An 18,533-nucleotide genomic window follows, 5' to 3' on the forward strand; every position below is an offset into this window, starting at 1 on the left:
ACAAATAGCATAAATAAATAATTTACTTCAATTTTGATGGCATTTCAATACATGCCCCTAGTCTATGGTGCTGTTGATTTTTATAGGCGATAAGACATAAGAAGAGTTTGTTTTTCATTACGTATTACCTAACAAATTGCCAATCTGAATTTAATCAGTTGCAGTTCATTTAAGTATGCAGCAAAAATTAATACAAAAACAGGTGGACCAGCTATCAAACCGTCAGACACGTGACATCTGACATGCGCTCCAACACTTTCATCCTTAATGTGTATAAAATACCCATTTCACTTTCCGGTCGATCAGCAAACTGTGTACTTCCTGACGCAACACTCTCGGACTAGTGTTGTGCCGAATCAGTCTGTCTCGAGTACGGATCGAATATCTACTAGATGCTCTGAATTCGGGGATATACAATATTCGAATACAGGATTCGAGTACTTGCGGCATTCAAATATTAGTAGCGATATTTTTGTTTATGTTTCATCGTCTCATTATTTTTTCTTTAATTACCCAAATCAAAAATATTAAATAACTTAATATTTATCTTCTTACTTATCTTCATAAAAGTCTATTGACAAATTACAAAAGTTTGATAAAGTACTCGAATAGCCATAGAATACTACTTAGAATAGACAAGATAGAATAAAATACTTATCCGAATACTGAGACTCGAGAATCGAATTCTAAGTTCGATTCTTTTCTTTAACGAGTACTGAAATACCCGAAATCAAATAAGATCAGTCGATTCAGATCGACACATCACTATCTCGGACTACCAAATTGTGTACAAATGAGTGAGTCATGAGAAACCGGTTCCCACGCCCACCAGACTCCCACTCGGCTCTGCACTGGTCACCGTTGACATCACTTATGTAAGGGTGCTTTTATTTTATGCAAGGCTTCGAGCGTAGTGCAACTATTATTGCAGCTACCTAAAATACATTGTGAGTAGATAAAACCACAGATAATAAAATATTGATACAAATTCATCGTTTTTGTTAGTTTGTATTGTTTTGTATATCATCATCATCATCATATCAACCGTCTACTGTCCACTGCTGAACATAGGTCTCCGCCAATAGGGGGTTTTGTCAGTAGATGCCACGCTTGGCAGGTAGATTGGCAACTCTGCCGTCGGAGATGTGGTGAGTGCAAAAGCGAACCCATGTCTCCGACACATGGCACCTCGAGAGTCTGGTTTTTGGTGGGTACACTCCCGTCTTACGGGGGTATTCCTACAGTAGCTATTCACTTTCCACAAGGTGTATGGGTCTGCATAAAGCATTTTCCAGACGTTAAAAAAAAAGGTAGATTGGCAATTGGAGTTAGGCTTTGGTGGTATTTCAATAGGGACGCTGTTGCCCATGCCTTGACCATTAGGTACCTATAGTGGTCTCACATTAAAAGCCATATAAAAGGAAGAAGTGGCCTATTCTGTACCGGGACTATACGACAAACAAACACTAGTTTTTTTTGTGTATACAGAGTAAAATAATTAGCGTTAATTTACCGGCGTAACCGATTTTCATCTGAGAAACATGAGTCGAAAAACGTCATAAAATTTTGTTCCTTTCATAATAACAGGGCGTGTCGAGATGTCAAGTTAGTATGGAAGGGTTAGAATTTTTATCCTCTTGGTGCCTTAACGTCTCAAGAAATTGTCATAAAATTTGGTAAACGCATGTTATTATTTGGGATCTATTTGTTTATTTATTTATTCCACATAGTTACAACCTTAATGCTAAATAAAGCAAACACATTTATATCTTAGCACTGGCACTTATATAACTACAGTCGTTATCATTAAAAAGAAATATATTAATTTTTTTTTTATGATGGCCAGAAATCTGAAAATACATCAACATCTTGGACCTTGAAATACATTTAGGAGGATAGGGATAGAGAAGGTCATGGCAAAGGCCACTTTTTAATGTGACATTTGACGTTTTTAGTTACGTGAGCGAAGTCGCGGGTAAAAAATTTTAAAATTATAAATATTTTAAATGACCAATTCATTTAAAATACGCATATTTTAGGTGTGTGTGTTTTTTTTTTAAATCTTGTTGTATTGTAAATTTGTTAAAACTTTGCTTTCATTAAATTCTAGAGTTTTTATTATTATTATATTTACTTGGACATTTTACAGAATGTAGCAGCATATACATATATGTACTAGGAAGCAAATTATAAAAATTAATTATTCCAATGGTTTATTTAATTAAAGCACTAAGTCTTCAATTGAATGCAACGACAAATTTGTCCGAAGAGTTATTGGTTCCATGTATGGTGTGACCAATTACTCTTTACTCGTTTATTTCGTGCATTTGTATCGTTTAATCGAACAAACAATACTACTTAAAACAAATATTTAATTGGCACTGTTAATTGCCCGACGATTCTATTGTTTATTCTTTCTCACAATCGCCATTGTGTGAGACAATGTTGGGAGTTGACCTCAAGGATCCGTGATGCAACGCCTTTTTGTGCGCTGCTGTTAAGGAAGAGATTCGATCTTGGTGCGTTGACTCTTTATCGTAGTTTATGCTATTTTAAAAATAAGGAGGAAGTGTATAATACTAGTACAAAGTATTTGCGAATACTTTAAATTTAATATTAAAATAATAATAATTTTGACAAGTATTTTGCTTCGATGACGTTAATCAAAACAATAGTTTTTTTTTTATACACTTGAGTAAAATTGTGGCAAACAGATTTGCCCTTGTATCGGTACATACATAACAAATTTCATTCTAATATCCTGTGTTATGTTAGGTTATATTCTAGCTTAAATGAAACTAATGAAAGTTGGTATGTGTATCCGTATACAAAAGTTCAAAGTTCATATCCTTTCAGCTGTTTAAGCGTGATTGAGTAACAAACATACAAACGTTCTAACATCTTTACAAACGTAACATTTGTAATATTGGTAGGTAGTAGTATAGAATTCGAATTCGTGTACAAAATTATAATGTTATAAGCAGTTTTTTGTTTAAAAAAAAAACTACAACTAACTGTTATAAAAGTACTTATGTTTACTAATTATATTGATTAGTAATTATATTTATTACTAATTTTAGATTAAATCTTATCGATTTCAAAAAGTATTATCAAAATCGGTTCAGAACTGGCGACGTAATCGCGTAACACAAAAAATACTTACTAATTAAAAACCGTTGCTTTAAAATACAGTTTTGAGTAATTCATATGTTGCTTTTTTGTTTCAGATGGGCGACTGGCACAGATAAATTAGTAATGCGAATACTTCGGAATTGTAATTGCTGCGTGAGTATTTAGTTTTTTTTTTAGTTAACGATTTAAATAAATTAATGAAAATGTACGCAAATTAATATTTGTCCCAATCGTAAGATAGTCTGCTAATGCCCAATATTATGTACAAATAAAAAATAAAAAAAACAATAATTGGATGTTTCGATTTGTTACTAATTTCATTTAGAGGTTTGGTGTAATAATTGCAATAAAAACTGATTACATTTTCATTAAGTTGTATTAAATAGCCTGTACTTAATATTTTAAGATTGTTTCACAAAAAAAAAAAAAAACACTTTAGTATTGACAAATTTAGTAATAGATTGAATCATTAAAATGAAATTAGAGTTATTAAATTCTGGAATACTATTCTCGGCCGCTATAGGTGTTACCTACCTATAATCTTGCGGCATTTAAGCGGGGCGTAAAGAGGTACATTTGTAGGCTGTCAAAGTGAGGATCGCCAACATAGTATAAATTGCTGTGATAACGACCCTCTAGTTTGGGCCACATTACTTGCTTACCATGAGGTGGGGTGTGGTCACTTTGACTAGCCCCTAAAAAAAGTAATTCGCATAAAAAAAAACTGTCGAATACAGAACCCTCTCCCCTTTAAAGTAAGTTGAAAACAAGGTTTTAATAATTCGCTGCACGTAGTTAACAACATTCGCAGCGGTTGCAATGTAATTTATGTTGATTCTAGCAAAAAGAAGATCAATTTTGCACACCTTTTTTGCAGCGGCTTTATACTCAATAATGGCTAGGATTAAAAGTAACTGTTAATTAGTATTTACTATTTAGGTATAGGGTTGTCTTTAATAAATTTACTTGTTTAAATCAACTATTTATATATTTCATACAGTTTAAAAAATCTAAATATTTATATATTATATATATGTTATCATGTAATATTAATTTTAAAACTAGCTGTAACCCATGATTTTGCTCGCGTGAATTAGTATATGAAGTATCTTGTGTGCTAAGTTAAAATATAACCTACCTGTGTACTGAATTTCATTCAAATCTGTTAAGCAGTTTTTGTGTGAAAAATAATATGCATCTATTCGTCCTTATAAACTTTCGCATTTATAATGTTAATAATAGGATTATATTTTTATGTTATCATCGTATCGTGTCGTAGTATTTTTACGTTCATCATGATAAACGTAAAAATGCTACGATATGTGAATTAAGAAAAAATAACAAAACTCAATGTATGTAGTATTAATATAACGTGATTTCCCAATGCTAATAGAATATGTCTTTTTTATAAATTTGAATTTTTTAATAATAAATAATAAAAAAAAACAGTTTAATATTATTTTGGTATAAAACCTTTTATAGCACTTCGTGATGTTATTGCAGTTAATATGTTTACGTACATATATATTTTAATGTGAATAAAGCGTGTTTAAAAATTCATAATACAGTTTTGACTTCCAATATTTATTATTCAACAATAAATATAAACAAATATTAAAATATGCTAAATTACTATGTTTTCATCAGAAATATTATACTTATGGCTTTTTAACTTGTACCTTCACTACTTTTTTATGGGTTACGTTAGTAACATAGACAAGTTTTATCAATAAATAATGTTTTATGTTAAATGTGATTAAAATTTTTTTATGTGGATGTCTAAACTTGTAATTTAGAATAACGTGGCTGCATTAAGACGTATTTTATTTATGTACATCAGATGCGGTCGTGAAGGGCATTATATGAACATCTACGGCTCAATTATACCTTCATGATATGTGACCGGCTCGTTTACGAAATGCCTCTGTAACGAGTTACCGAGTGTTATTTTATATGTACTTTTAATTAGGGCTTATTGCGTAAACATTGTGGGTAATTATAATGATTCGAATAGTTTCAACGAGATAAATTTCGTTCGAGTTTGACAGTTATATATTGTTATATCGAATAATTAGGGTTTGTACATTCGATTTCTTTTACCGTAATTTATTTTATTTATACTACTGTTAATTTTAATGTTTACTTGAACATAATCATTAAAATTGTTTATTACGACTTCAAAAAGTAGTTTCTCTATTCGTTTAAATTTTTGTGTGATATTACGTAATATTTTTACAAATTCTGAACAGTATTTAATATAATATCGAATATTTCTTTTTTATATAGAATTTATTCCCATGATTAAAGTAACGTCATGATTAAAGTACCTACCGAGCTGCATGAACTTATTGATCCTTCGGGCTATATCGATTACTTTGGTTCCACCTCGTTAAAAATGAATTTATCATCATAATAATCATAGTGTCTGTTACGCTATTTACATAAAACATATACTAGCACAACTTATATTTGTGAATGTTAAGCATCATTTCGTTTAATTAGATACAGTTTTAATTTAAATTAATCGATATATGAGATCAAACAACTAAATCGATTCAACTTCTGACGCCCACTTTGTCGATTGGCGAAATTGTTTGTTATTTTGCAATATTGTAATTAAAATAAGTTATTATAATATTTTAATATATTAGTATATTACTTGAGTTTTTTTCCAGTTATTTGTCAGTTTCTGTGGTACAGTTATTAATTACTCTATCCAAAATAAACAACCCAATTCACAAAGTTTGTGTAGGTGTTAGGACTAGTTATTTTTTAAAAAAACATATTTCAATCCCAATCGAAGAAGAAACATGTGTCAAAAGTCAGGTTTTTTTGAGCTTCCTAAACAAATAAGACCCGAACAGCTGTCTAGTTAGTAAGGTTAAGATAAGGATCTCTGATAATATTAGTTATTTTTGAACCGATATGTCTTTGGAAAAATGTTCTTTTTCACTGTCGAAAACTCCACTAAGAGGTTACTAATGGTTCCGATTTTATCCCGTCTTTCGATTCTATAAATAACAGTAGTCTAACAGTAGTCATGTTTTATTTGTATTGCTGACACTAAAGTTTAAGGTCTTGCAACTAGCTGGTACCTATTAACGCGTTTCCTTCGCCGGAGTTGATCTGTGTTCATTTTCCGCTAATTTGCTCATTAGCTACTCGTTCAGTCGTTGACAGAAAGCATTCAGCGTTCACAGCGAGCGAGTTAACTGTCAATAAAAAGAGATTAATGTACTCAGTAGTATTTCTGCGATCAAACTACTACCTATCTATTGAACCCACATTTTTTTTTTTATAACACGGGACAAACGAGCATGCGGCTTACTTGATAGTAAGTGACCACTGCTGCTTATGAGCACGCGCAACATCAGCGGAAAACAGAGGCATTGCAGGTTTACTGCTTGCCTTTTAATAAGGAATATGATCTTTTCTTAAAGGTTTTTTTTGATGGGTGAAAATGGTATGGTAACCCCGCCTGCGCTAACGGGATACGCTGGCGGAGCACCAGTGAAGGGTGATAGATGAGAATGAAAACAGGCCAGTTAGCCCATCGTGATGAATTCATCAAGAATTAACCATGATAGTTTCCAGGGAGAACCGCGAGGAGGTCGACCTGGTTTGGTATATTGCTAGTAATAGGATTCTCAGTCTCCATTACTAACAATCTCTTTCCCCCCTTTCTTGAAGTTTATAATTATCCACTATCTTCAAAAACTTCTTTTTGTCCATCCTATGTTAACCTCTTCTACTGTCTGAAATTACGTATCTTATTAATTTTTTTACAGACATTTCGTTCTCGTTATTAGGAAATTACTTAAAATGCTCATAAGAAAAGGATTTGTTACCACAACTTTATATTGTACTAGCTCTATCCCGCGGCTTAACTCGTGGTCGCATCGTAATATTATATAGCTGGTAACCATCCTCAAGGCTCCTCAAGGCAAGGTTTCCGCTATCAAATACAAACACAAATTTTTCAAATCAGACTGATAGTTCCAGAGATTAGCGCGTTCGGACAAATAAATAATTTCGGTTTATATACTCGGATTAGTACAGATCTTTACTTTGTTGCTACGTGGATGGATGAAAATCTTTCATATAAAAAGGTCATTAGAACCGGTTCAGAGCTGGAAAAAATATCGGATTATATACAACCAAAAAACTGGGGAAATGAGAAAAATCGAAATTGCTGAGTGCTGACAATCAACACTATTGAACTAACAGTAAAATTAAAAACCCAATATTTATTTTTTATTTTGTTCAATAATGATGGGTCTTCGCTCCAAACTATAGATTTAAATTCAATAAAGGAAACAGATCACTTGATTCTTGTTCTGAATGCATAGGTATTCCTCTATTGCATAGGAATGTTTTAGTCGTGAGGGCATTTAGTTCGAAATAGTCAGCCGTAGTGTTTTTATTACCTCAACGTGCTTACCATTCTCGTGTCTCACAATGATATCACGAATAACTAAGTTGTAATGTCATAAGTTACAATTAGTCGCCAATTGCATTGTTAAAGATTGACAATTCAGTCTGATATAGTTTTCAATATTATTAGGCGATTCTGTTATGTTTATTTAAAGCATTACTTTTTTATAATAGTTGGAACGGCAAATATAGCTTATTTACTAGTACATTTAATGGAAAGTGCTTACCGTCGCCTACAATTATGAACAGCACCATGAATACCTAAAGAATATCCTATGACGTCTATGGCACCCCTATTGCTTTGCATTTCTTGAAGATTAGTTCATTCTGTATTAGTTGATGTTGTAGTCTTAAAAGAGTGACGAAATAGGCTTTTTTATTATTAAAAACCTATTTATATTAGAAGTAAATTAAAGTAGAAAAGATACTAACATTTCTTTAGCTTATGTTGTAATTTCATTGCCATATCCCATCTTTCAAATCGAAACATAGCCGAACAACACAACGGCAAAAAGACGAATGAAATTTATATTTACAACTTAAGATGTTATATGTCGCTGGATTTTGCACTGCCAAAGCAATAAATTCGAGGATCCTATCTATTGCGAATATAATTATCATAATCGACTTAGAGTTAGTGAAGAGATCAAAAAATAATGCTAAGTTAATAATCTTTCTAAGTCCCTAAACTATTATAAGTCCCTATTTTTTTTTATAAGTCCCTAAACATGTCAATCAATAAAAACATCAAAAAATTGAAAAAAATAATGAATAGATTCTTTCTGGCGAAAAAAGTTGCATACAAAATAAGTTAGTTTATTTTGTTACTAAAATGTCATTTTGCTTGACCAGGGATCGAACCCTTGAACACTGCAAAATATCACCCGGTACCAGGTATATCTACACTAAATATATATGTAAATAGAGTGTTAAATTTTATACAAACTGGGAATTTGAAGTAATGATACATTTGTTTTGGTATAAGACTGCGTCAGCGCACCGCGGGTGGGTGCTTGTACTAAAGAATGTCGCTCATGCAAGATTAAAATATGTTTAATTCAACGTATTTACATAGTATTGTGGCTTCGTGGGAAAGATTATTGAGCATTTGTATTTTCTATCTGTTCAACTGTCTAAATATATTACAACTATGTAACAAGATGTTTACCATTGGACAAATTTCCTAACGACTTGTATCGCTAACGTTTAGCATATTAACAAGCTGCTATTTTATGTCTTTAACCTATTAAGTTGCTTGCTTAACTAAGATATCAATTACAATTTCTTTAAATCTATTAAACTAAATAGTAACGGGTGTTTTGATAAAGATATGTTAGTGAATAACACAATAATAATATGTTTTATACAACTCGTTATTGATCGCCCTCAACTAAGGAATTTTATTTTAGTAACATGAGTATATGAAGGCCTGGTATTGTGTCGTAATGAATAGATTCCACGTTCAAGAGATTATACAGAGATAACGCAATTCCAATCGTGACAAAACAAAATTTATATGAGATCAACCCGGGGGTCCCAATAGTGATATGTGCTAGCTCTAATTAGAGGAGTTTAATTTAAATTCGTTCAACTGAAAAATTTGGAAGATCATATCCAGAAAATATATTAGAGCAAACAACTTGTATGGTATGGCTATATAAAGAGAAAGGATGATAAGTTCTCGGTAACAACTGTAAGGAATATCCCTATGATACGCCGGGAAAAGGAAGTTCTACATGGTGGTTCCCAATATGAAGAAGGAGAGCACGGAACCTAGTTTCTTTGATAACTTAGGACAAAAAGTCCCGGCGTTGCTGTACAAGAAGACTCGACCCCAAATAGTGTTGGGATTAAAGATTGGAAGAAGTATTAGACCAAACATTATTATATCAGCCATTAACTGTCCAATACTGAACATAGACTTTCCCTATAAGATGAAAGTTTTGCCAGTAATTGCCACGTTTGGCAAGTGAGTTGGCAACTGCAATTCGGCTGTGGTGACATTTTAAGATGAACGCTGCTGCTCAATCCTCGACCATTGAATTCCTTTAGTCGCCTCTTACGACACTCACGGGAAAGGAAGTTCATTCTATGTAGGAACTATATGGCAAACAAACACTAGAGCGCAAACACAATAATGTAAGATTTTGCTTTGCGAACACAGCAATTTTCGATTTTGATCGTGACCAACTGATTTGCAGTCACCATTGTCATGACTAATAAGCATTTATTTAGATACTAGCTGTGTTGCGTGAATTAAATCATTAAGTATCATGCTTTATGGTAGAAAATGATCTATCTGTGTGAAATACCATACAAATGAGATTAGACATTTAGGCGTGTTTGAGTAATAAACATCCAAACAAATTTTTTTATAAACTTCTACAGTTATAATGTTAGTACAAAGAAAGTTACATATTTGTCCTAGATTCAATTTACTGTGGGAAATATTATAATTGTATCACAAATCTTTGATAAGACTTAATCTATATACTCTTATTCTATTTTAATGTTATCCTTCTAACATCGTTTCTCGCAAATAGTACCTGTTATGGCTTTGAAATGACTATCTCCTAAGCTTAACATTGTCCAGCTGAATAAATGAATAATCTTCGCAGACCATAAAGTTTGCACTGCACATTTATTTATAATAGAATATGTAACAGTTACTTATCTATGGTTTATTTGAAATGTTTGCATTTACTATTAAAGAACTGATTCATAACTTTGTTAGTTATTATTGTTGAGTTATTTACTTAATCATGTATTTAAACATATTAAAGGTATATATAGGACTTATAACTAAAAATGTGAGCAATAATAGATATTTAGCATCTAAATACCGTTAGTATTTAGTTGCCTTATTTACAACAACGTCCGACCTCTGATAATTCTATTTTAGCTATTAAATTATTTCGTCTGTTTCTTTTGTGCTATATTTTCAGTTTGAATCTAAGAAGATAATGTTGACAAAACATTGTAATAGTTAAAATAGATTTATAGGAGGTTTCAGTTTTTGAATAAGGTAAGTTTTTGAATAAATATTGTAACAACACCATAGTAATCACTGAACACACTTTATATATAAATATACAAAGTTATATAGTTCTGGAATGTTATGCACTGTGGCTTGCTTCCATACAACTACTATAACTCATGGCCTCGTTTACGTTTCAATTATTAGTGTGTTATTGTATAATCTATGATTTTTGAAATTTAATAACTTTAACAGTTAATGTTATTTAATATGTCATACTTATTTAAAAAAAGATTGACGTCACATTTGAATAAAAATTGTTGCGCTTAAGTGAATGTGAATATAATTTCCTAGATACAGTCATTTATACTTCTACAATAGGTAGGGATACGCTAAAGCGCGAACCAAAAACAAGCCCTTAGCCTTAATGATTGGCAAACAATCATAAACAAATTATAGCGTATAAGGCAGAGTTATTTAGGCACTCATAGTAAGCCTCGAACAACCTTGCGTCACTGGCGCCCGATCTAAGCCACATTCCTGCGTTTGTATTCCAAATCAAGCGTTAACTTGTCCAACTCCAGCACCGTTAGTAAGATTTACGACTGATGTGAAGGCAACCCACCTTGTCGAATTAAGATCGAGAAGATAATTGCCTGAAAATGTTACGCGTAATTGAAGTCATCAGAGTTTAGATGCGTGTCTATTTTTGTTACTATATTTAACTTTAAATTTTGTTCATTCAATAAATTTATTCATTCGTACAAAAGTAGCAAAATTTTAATCACGATAACATTATTTCCAAATGATCAGAATTGGTTAAGACACTGGAATTAATCAAGAGGGACCATTTGGAGACCAACTTGATAGCGTGTTTCTAGCGATCATTTTAATCATATCAGCTGTTGACTGTCCACTGCTGGACCTACCCTATAAGCCTATCTATAAGGGTAGTTGGTTGCCGGTAGTTGCCACGCTTGGCACGCAGTTGGCACTTAGAATTTGGTGATGTTTTAAGATGTTGTTAAACTAGTAATTCTCATTATTATTATTTTAAAACGCATCGATTTACGATACTACATAGACATACTCGTTTTTTAGACTGGCTTTTGGCCCGCTAATTCGTATGCGTGGATATCTGAGGGAGGAAAGTCCATGAAATAGACTACTGGATGGTGTATCAAGGTATATCATACACTAGTTCTTAAGTCAGACTATTAAGATTACAATTGTGCAAATCGCATTCAATTTCCTACAATGTGTCGCAATAAACAAAATTTTCAAAAAAATTGTTGACTTCTATTGCTCTTATTAAAAATTCTCGCATTAATATTACCTATAAATATTCCCTATGTACAAACATCGTCAAGTTACAATTTTACTAAAATACCACCACCTTATACCCGTGACTTCGTTCGCGCGATCGGGATATGTTTACTGACCGGCATAAAAAGTAGTCTACATTCTTCGCCATCCCATATATGGTAGTACGTCCGTACTAAATTTCATTGTTATTAGTTAAGTCGTTAAGACGCTATAAAGTAACAAACTCTATGCCATGAAATTTTGCAGAGACTATTAAACTCGACTAATAATTTAATGCTGAGTGTATATTATATATATATATTTTTTTATTTTGACTGTTAAATTTATATATAATAGAGTTTTTGTCTATAATATTAAAAAGTATATGCCTTACATAAACTGTAAACAAATGAATGGACTATTCTAAACTAGAATACGAGTATGATTACTAGTTAGCAAATATTCTTTAAACGATTTGTTATACTTTTTTTTGCAAAAAGTTATTTCAGACGCAAATTCACCTTGGTCGTATTTTTTTTACTTTTATTTATTCATAATAAAAAGAAGAATGTTCTCTCGCTCTATTTGATATTGGTTTCGTTTGAAGCCGCCACGAAAGTTTGTTTATTGCACTCTGACCTCTTGTACCGCATTAATTTTTGTTCAGTCATCAGACAGATCCCTTAATAGATTATCTACTAACAATTATTTATTCAGAGAAAAAACTGATTAGTTTTAGATGACATTAATGTACTCGTAATGTGAAAGTGAGTTTGTTTGTTTGGCTTATTGTGACTTTATTCCACTTATTTGTAATAGAATGTAGATATAAAGTGTCAAGTTATTTTTTACAGAGACAATAATTTGGAATTTTCCTTCATATGTTTGGAAACTAGAAATCATGTATTAACTATCATTTTATTTTGAATTTAACAATTATATAATTTCGTAAATATCGCATCGTGACCTGTGGCTGTGTAACGTTTTTTTCTTAACTAATGATTCATTTTGATGATCTATTCATATAGAATTTTGTTACTTCCGAATTCGTGTTTACCCTATTCGTGAGCATTTAATTTGTACATTTATATGTTTCTCAATTTATTTTTATACATTTTGTATTGTTGTTTTGAATATTTTGTCACTAATTTAAAATCAATTTTTCAACCGACTTCAAAAAGAAGGAAGTTCTCCATTCAATTGTATTTTTTCAACTTTGTTTTTGTAATTCTTCCGGAGCACTTAAACAGATTTGGATATTTTTTTTTGTTTGAAAAGATGTAGATATATACTTACAGATTGCTTCCTTTTTTTCAGATCTAAATATCTGTTTTAACAACAGTTGAAATACATTTTTTTTCGTATGGAACTGATAATTAATTTTGTTATCGATAAGGTTTAATTATTTACTGTACTTGACAAGCTAAATTTAGTCATGAGTAGATGATTCTGGGATTTAAATTTAATGAATGTGTCTATAAAATATTTTAAGGTTCATTAAAGTTATTTCTTTTTAAAATAAGGCTACTTAGATTAATATTCATTGGTTGAGTCCCCAAGATACAGGTTTGATTTAGTTTGGGGACTGATGGTTATGCAGACTTTTCATAATCTATCTTGGTATAGACTCTGGTATAAATGATACTCTTCTTCTGTTTTAAATCTCTGTTATTTCTTTTTGGTAATAAACGAATTTTATTGATTTATTTATTTAGTCAATATTAACTTTGTTACAATAAAATTTTTTTTTATTTTACATAATCTATTTGTTTGGTCTTATATTTCAGATATTCCTCAGATTTATTGTACTGATCACCTTGTTAATGTACTTGTTCATTTTATCTTTTATTATAGGTATATTATAAATGAATAGTATATCATAAATTCCACTAGTTTTTATGTTGTAAAACATCTATTACATCGTAAACATGTGTTGAGTACCCAATAGTGATGTTGGTGTTAATTGTCGTTTTATGTCTGATAATGATTTGTGCACCTACGTGAATGCAGGCCTCTCTTTAGTTGCAAACGTCATTAAAACAAGTTATTATTTTAATTTATCAAGATACTACGATTTAATAAGTTTAATAGAGACTATAGTTGAAAGGAAATAAAGAAAATCTACTTTGTATTTTTATGACTAACGGTAAAATTGAATCAAGTCGAAATAAAAGTTTCCGCCGACACACGATATAATTTTTGCATTTATTAAGAATAAGAATGTGTCTAGGGAAAGTAGATAAAGTTTTGTTTGAGAAATCGGTTCAGGGTACAATAGGACTGATATACCTGAAGAAGATAAAAGCCCTTAAAATAATATTTAAAAAAAGAGTGTGTATAATCAATTCATTTTTTTAATTAGTATTTGTAGTATATATTTTTATTACAATGTGATACTCTAGTTATCTGTAAATCTTATTTCACAATGATAATGTTTTAAATTAAGTATTATATAAGACTATTATTTTTCATTTTATAATTAAATATACACTAAAAAGAAAATTTTATCAGGCTTTATAAATTCACTTTATGCGAATATATTTGCATGGGAAGTCAATCTTATAAAATGTACTATATGACTAAGTTTTAGTTAGTACAACCATATAAATTTAAGTTTCTTTATATTGCATACACTAAATTAGTAGGAAACTATTAAAAAAATTATCTTAGAATACTTGAACTATTTTAAAAAGAATTTTGATTATGCAACGTAGAATGGCAAACATTCTGACGGCCTACCTAATAGAAAGTGGTAACCAACCATTATAGACATAAACAGTATCATGGACAATATACATAATAGAGTATACTGTGTCGTCCATGATACCCTTCATACGTTGCCGTTCCTGAGAACTAAGGTTTTATGCCTCTGTATCCTGTAATTTTATTGCTATATCCCACCTTTTTTTCAAAAATTAAATATGTTTTAAGCAGTTTATTATAAAGGTAATAATATAAGTTATTGATTCCGATTTCACAAAAGTCTGGGTCAGCACTTCCGATCGACAGTTCAAAAGATCACCAACGAAGCAGAATAATTGCGTTAATATTTCTCATGAACATGACAATAGTAATTTGGAAATGTTACTACATACTGATTCAGCGTTTGCACAGGTGCGGAATAATAACACAGTATTAACACAAAACACGATCATTTCTTACGAATATTATTTATTGTTTAAAACGAATGATTTATACATATTTTTTTTTTTTCGTTAACCATCAATTTAATAAAATGACAAGCTGATTTCCAACAGTGTAGAATTTAACGCCTACCGTATTGTCACCTCGAGCGATTTCGCTTGGGTTTTCATGTTAAGTTTTAAAACTAGCTCCTCACACCTTAATGTCATGGTTGGCGTGTTTATGGTTTTGTAAACGTTTTATAGATTTTTACCATAAATTTAACTGTGTGTTTACGTTTTTATAAATAGTACATTAGATTGCTACATCTGTTTTATTTTGAATATTAATAAAAAATGTGGATTATTTTATTTAAATTTTATGTATACAGTATACAAATTATATATTTAAATTATAAATATTATTTAATTTTATTATTTTATTTAAATTTTATATATGCATGTAAAATAAAATGTATAACATTAATTTTTACAACTATTTCACTTCCGGAATTAAGAGTAGAATCTTTTTCCATACATACGAGATACTTCTCGTATCGTTAGGAATTCATGACACACCAAATACCTAAATAAATTAAAGCCTATTTTTCTATTAAACATTTTTAATTATCTATTTGTCGTTCAATTTTGAATATGTATATGATATCTATTTTTTTTTGATGGGTGAAAATTGTATGGTAACCCCGCCTGCGCTAAGGGGATATGCTGGCGGAGCACCAGTGAAGGGTGATAGATGAGAATGAAAACAGGCCAGTTAGCTCATCATGATGAATTCATTAGGAATTAACCATTATAGTTTCCAGGGGGACCGCGAGGAGGTTGACCTGGTTGGGTATATTGCTAGCAATGGGATTCTCAGTCTCCATTACTAACAATTTCTTTCCCCCCAAGATGTCTATATTGCTATTTTGTAATACAATCATTATTAGCAGCATGGTTGCAGATTTTTCATTAAAAAATCTTAGTTATTGTTTGTAAAGGTTAAATTACATCTGTGGTTTCGTTCGGATTTCCTTTCGCAACTGAAACGTTAGTAACTGGTTGAAATATCATATCTATTTTGAGGTCGCAAAATCTTAATAATATATATGTAATCAACGCGGAGAGCTAGGAGTTCATAAGAAGTTTGAAGTAAAAGTTTAAGCGATGTTACCTACTGGATACTAATCTCTATTTACATCACCAATGTCATGTCATATTAAGACTGCTGTAAATAATACAGTAAACAGCCGATAAAATAATTAATTAATTATCATATAAATGATTCATATTAGTTAATGGTAAGACAGTCATCCAATCTTTTATATTACAGAATATAGTAGGCTACTCAATATTTACGAGAATAACGTTTACCATAATGCAAATAGTTGAGAAATTATTAATACTTGTTTATTTTGCTACAAAGAATATTTCTAAATAGCCGGCGTTCGTTACATCTTTGTAATTTTAATAAGGTCTGTCTCTAATAAAAGATTCACGTTTGTCTGTATACAACGGATTCGATGTATTTAAGTATCACATTGAATGATAGGAGCCATAAGTATATTTATTATATATGTTATGTACTTAAGTGAGCAAATGAATGCATCCTTATTTTGTTCAGATAGAAACCTGCGAAGTAGTGCATGGATAGCCCTGTCTTTTTCATTATTCTAGCTTGCAACGCAGTGATCCGGTTTATACAGTGAGATATGGTAAGGAAATTATTAGCTAGCTGACTAAAGGTCTTTAGTCTATACGTATCTGGAAAACGCAAGTAAACTAATCGCTGTATCTTTTTTTATTCTAGTACAATAAAGAATATATATGATTTTGATATTGAAAGCGTTAATTAAATCCTTTTCGTAGCCATTACTGTGTTAACAATTTATTCATGCTATTGATACTCGCACCATTGTCAACTTCTGTGACAAAATGTGTATTAGACACAATATAATTAAAAATTTCGCGGTTATTTTACGCTTTGATGTGACACACTTTACAATTCGCGGCATGATAATAGTGCTGGCCATATACCGCCTAACAAATGTCGATATCGAGGTCAAAACTATTAGCACTTATTACACACGCCTATTTCCTTTAGAAAGCTTACGCAAACGTATGTCAATATGGAATTTTATCTGCTAATGAAGCCCTCCACATTTTTATGTACCGGAGCGAACAATCCTTTTACTTACTTATAAATACAATATATTTGTAGACAATTTTTAAGATTATATCTCATTTGTAATTACTTTTAAAATTATTGATTGCTAGACTGGTTTGTATCTTGTATGGATATTGTGATAAAGATGGGTCTGCAAAATAAATTACAATTCTCAATCGGAAAACGATTAACAGAGTATAATGATCTGTTGCCATATAAAACTGATATAGATCTTTCAATCACGATCATGTCAATTTACATTTCTAAAAAAAAACTGAGTGTAAGCGCTTGTTCGATTAAATACATAATTAGAGATAGGAGTGCGTGGTAGATTAATTGGCTGTTGCATAAATGCATTATATCAACGAAATGATTACTCACTGAACTGTCTTATTAAAGTACATTTGTGTCGAAATTATCTCGTACAGTAGCCTAACATACAATGCACTATTGTAGTGTAATAATTATTTTACTCATTTTCTAATTCTTCTTTCTGATCTAATTCTAATTTAATTATTTTAATCTAATTATTTAACTCATTTTACTAATACTATTAAAGCGTCTTGAAGTTATCGATAAGAAATAAATACAAGTTACATAATTATGACAATCCAGACTGTGCTAATTTATAGTTGGTTATGAAGCGGTTACGTATTGTGAATGGAGTTATTATTTCAATATTGATATATTAGTGTTAATAGTTCTCATTAGCGGATCGGAGTCTCGTTAACTTTTGTAGCTATTTATGTGTTTATAGTTTAGAAGACGAGAGCTAATTAACGGTATTTTATTATTTGCAAAACTAATATAGAAATTGTTAGTTTAATTCCATAAACACACTTGCAACTTTGTAAACATCTAAAAGAATTTCTAGCGTGGAATGGAACTTATTCACCAATAAGTCCTTATACGAAAGCACGGTTAAAAGGATAACATCGTCTGACGGAGTTATAAGGCGGAGACTTGCATAGTTTGCGAGTGCGACAGTGGTACAATAAATTACCCCATTGAGCTTGGGTTCAGATTATCGATAACTATGACATACCACACTAGTCATTATTATTCTTTGTTGTTTGATTAATATTATGTATATTGTCTACAACACAGCATTATTTATCATAATTCTTTATTTACTTGTATTTTATTTGGCCTTGGGTCCATAATTTATCTGTTTTATTATAACAGTAATGGCTTATTAATATTTATTATAATCTCGCGAAACATCTGGCTTGTAATATCTTCGAACACGAGTAGTGTGTGAAACTATTCAAAATAATATGATTAAATGATTTCACATCAATAATGTCTTCGGCTCGTAAACAGATGCTTACGTCATACCTTTTTTTTATATGTTGGCTGCAAAAAAATATTTATTAATATTATTATTTATTATAAA

At 30.9% G+C, this 18,533-nt stretch overlaps 1 protein-coding gene across 2 annotated transcripts in view; it reads left to right on the forward strand.

Annotated features, from left to right (window-relative positions):
* The window catches only part of LOC113518806 (cadherin-99C), a 169,658-nt gene that overhangs the window by 101,387 nt on the left and 49,738 nt on the right, over positions 1-18,533 (forward strand). For both annotated transcript variants that reach the window (XM_031914458.2, XM_031914496.2), the window contains exon 3: positions 3,228-3,285. The gene's annotated coding sequence lies outside the window, so the exon portion shown is untranslated. The remainder of the gene's footprint in view (positions 1-3,227; positions 3,286-18,533) is intronic.

Source organism: Galleria mellonella, unplaced genomic scaffold, assembly GCF_026898425.1.
Source record: "Galleria mellonella isolate WM207_F2 unplaced genomic scaffold, CSIRO_AGI_GalMel_v1 utg44, whole genome shotgun sequence".
In the NCBI taxonomy this organism is placed as follows: Eukaryota; Metazoa; Arthropoda; class Insecta; order Lepidoptera; family Pyralidae; genus Galleria; species Galleria mellonella.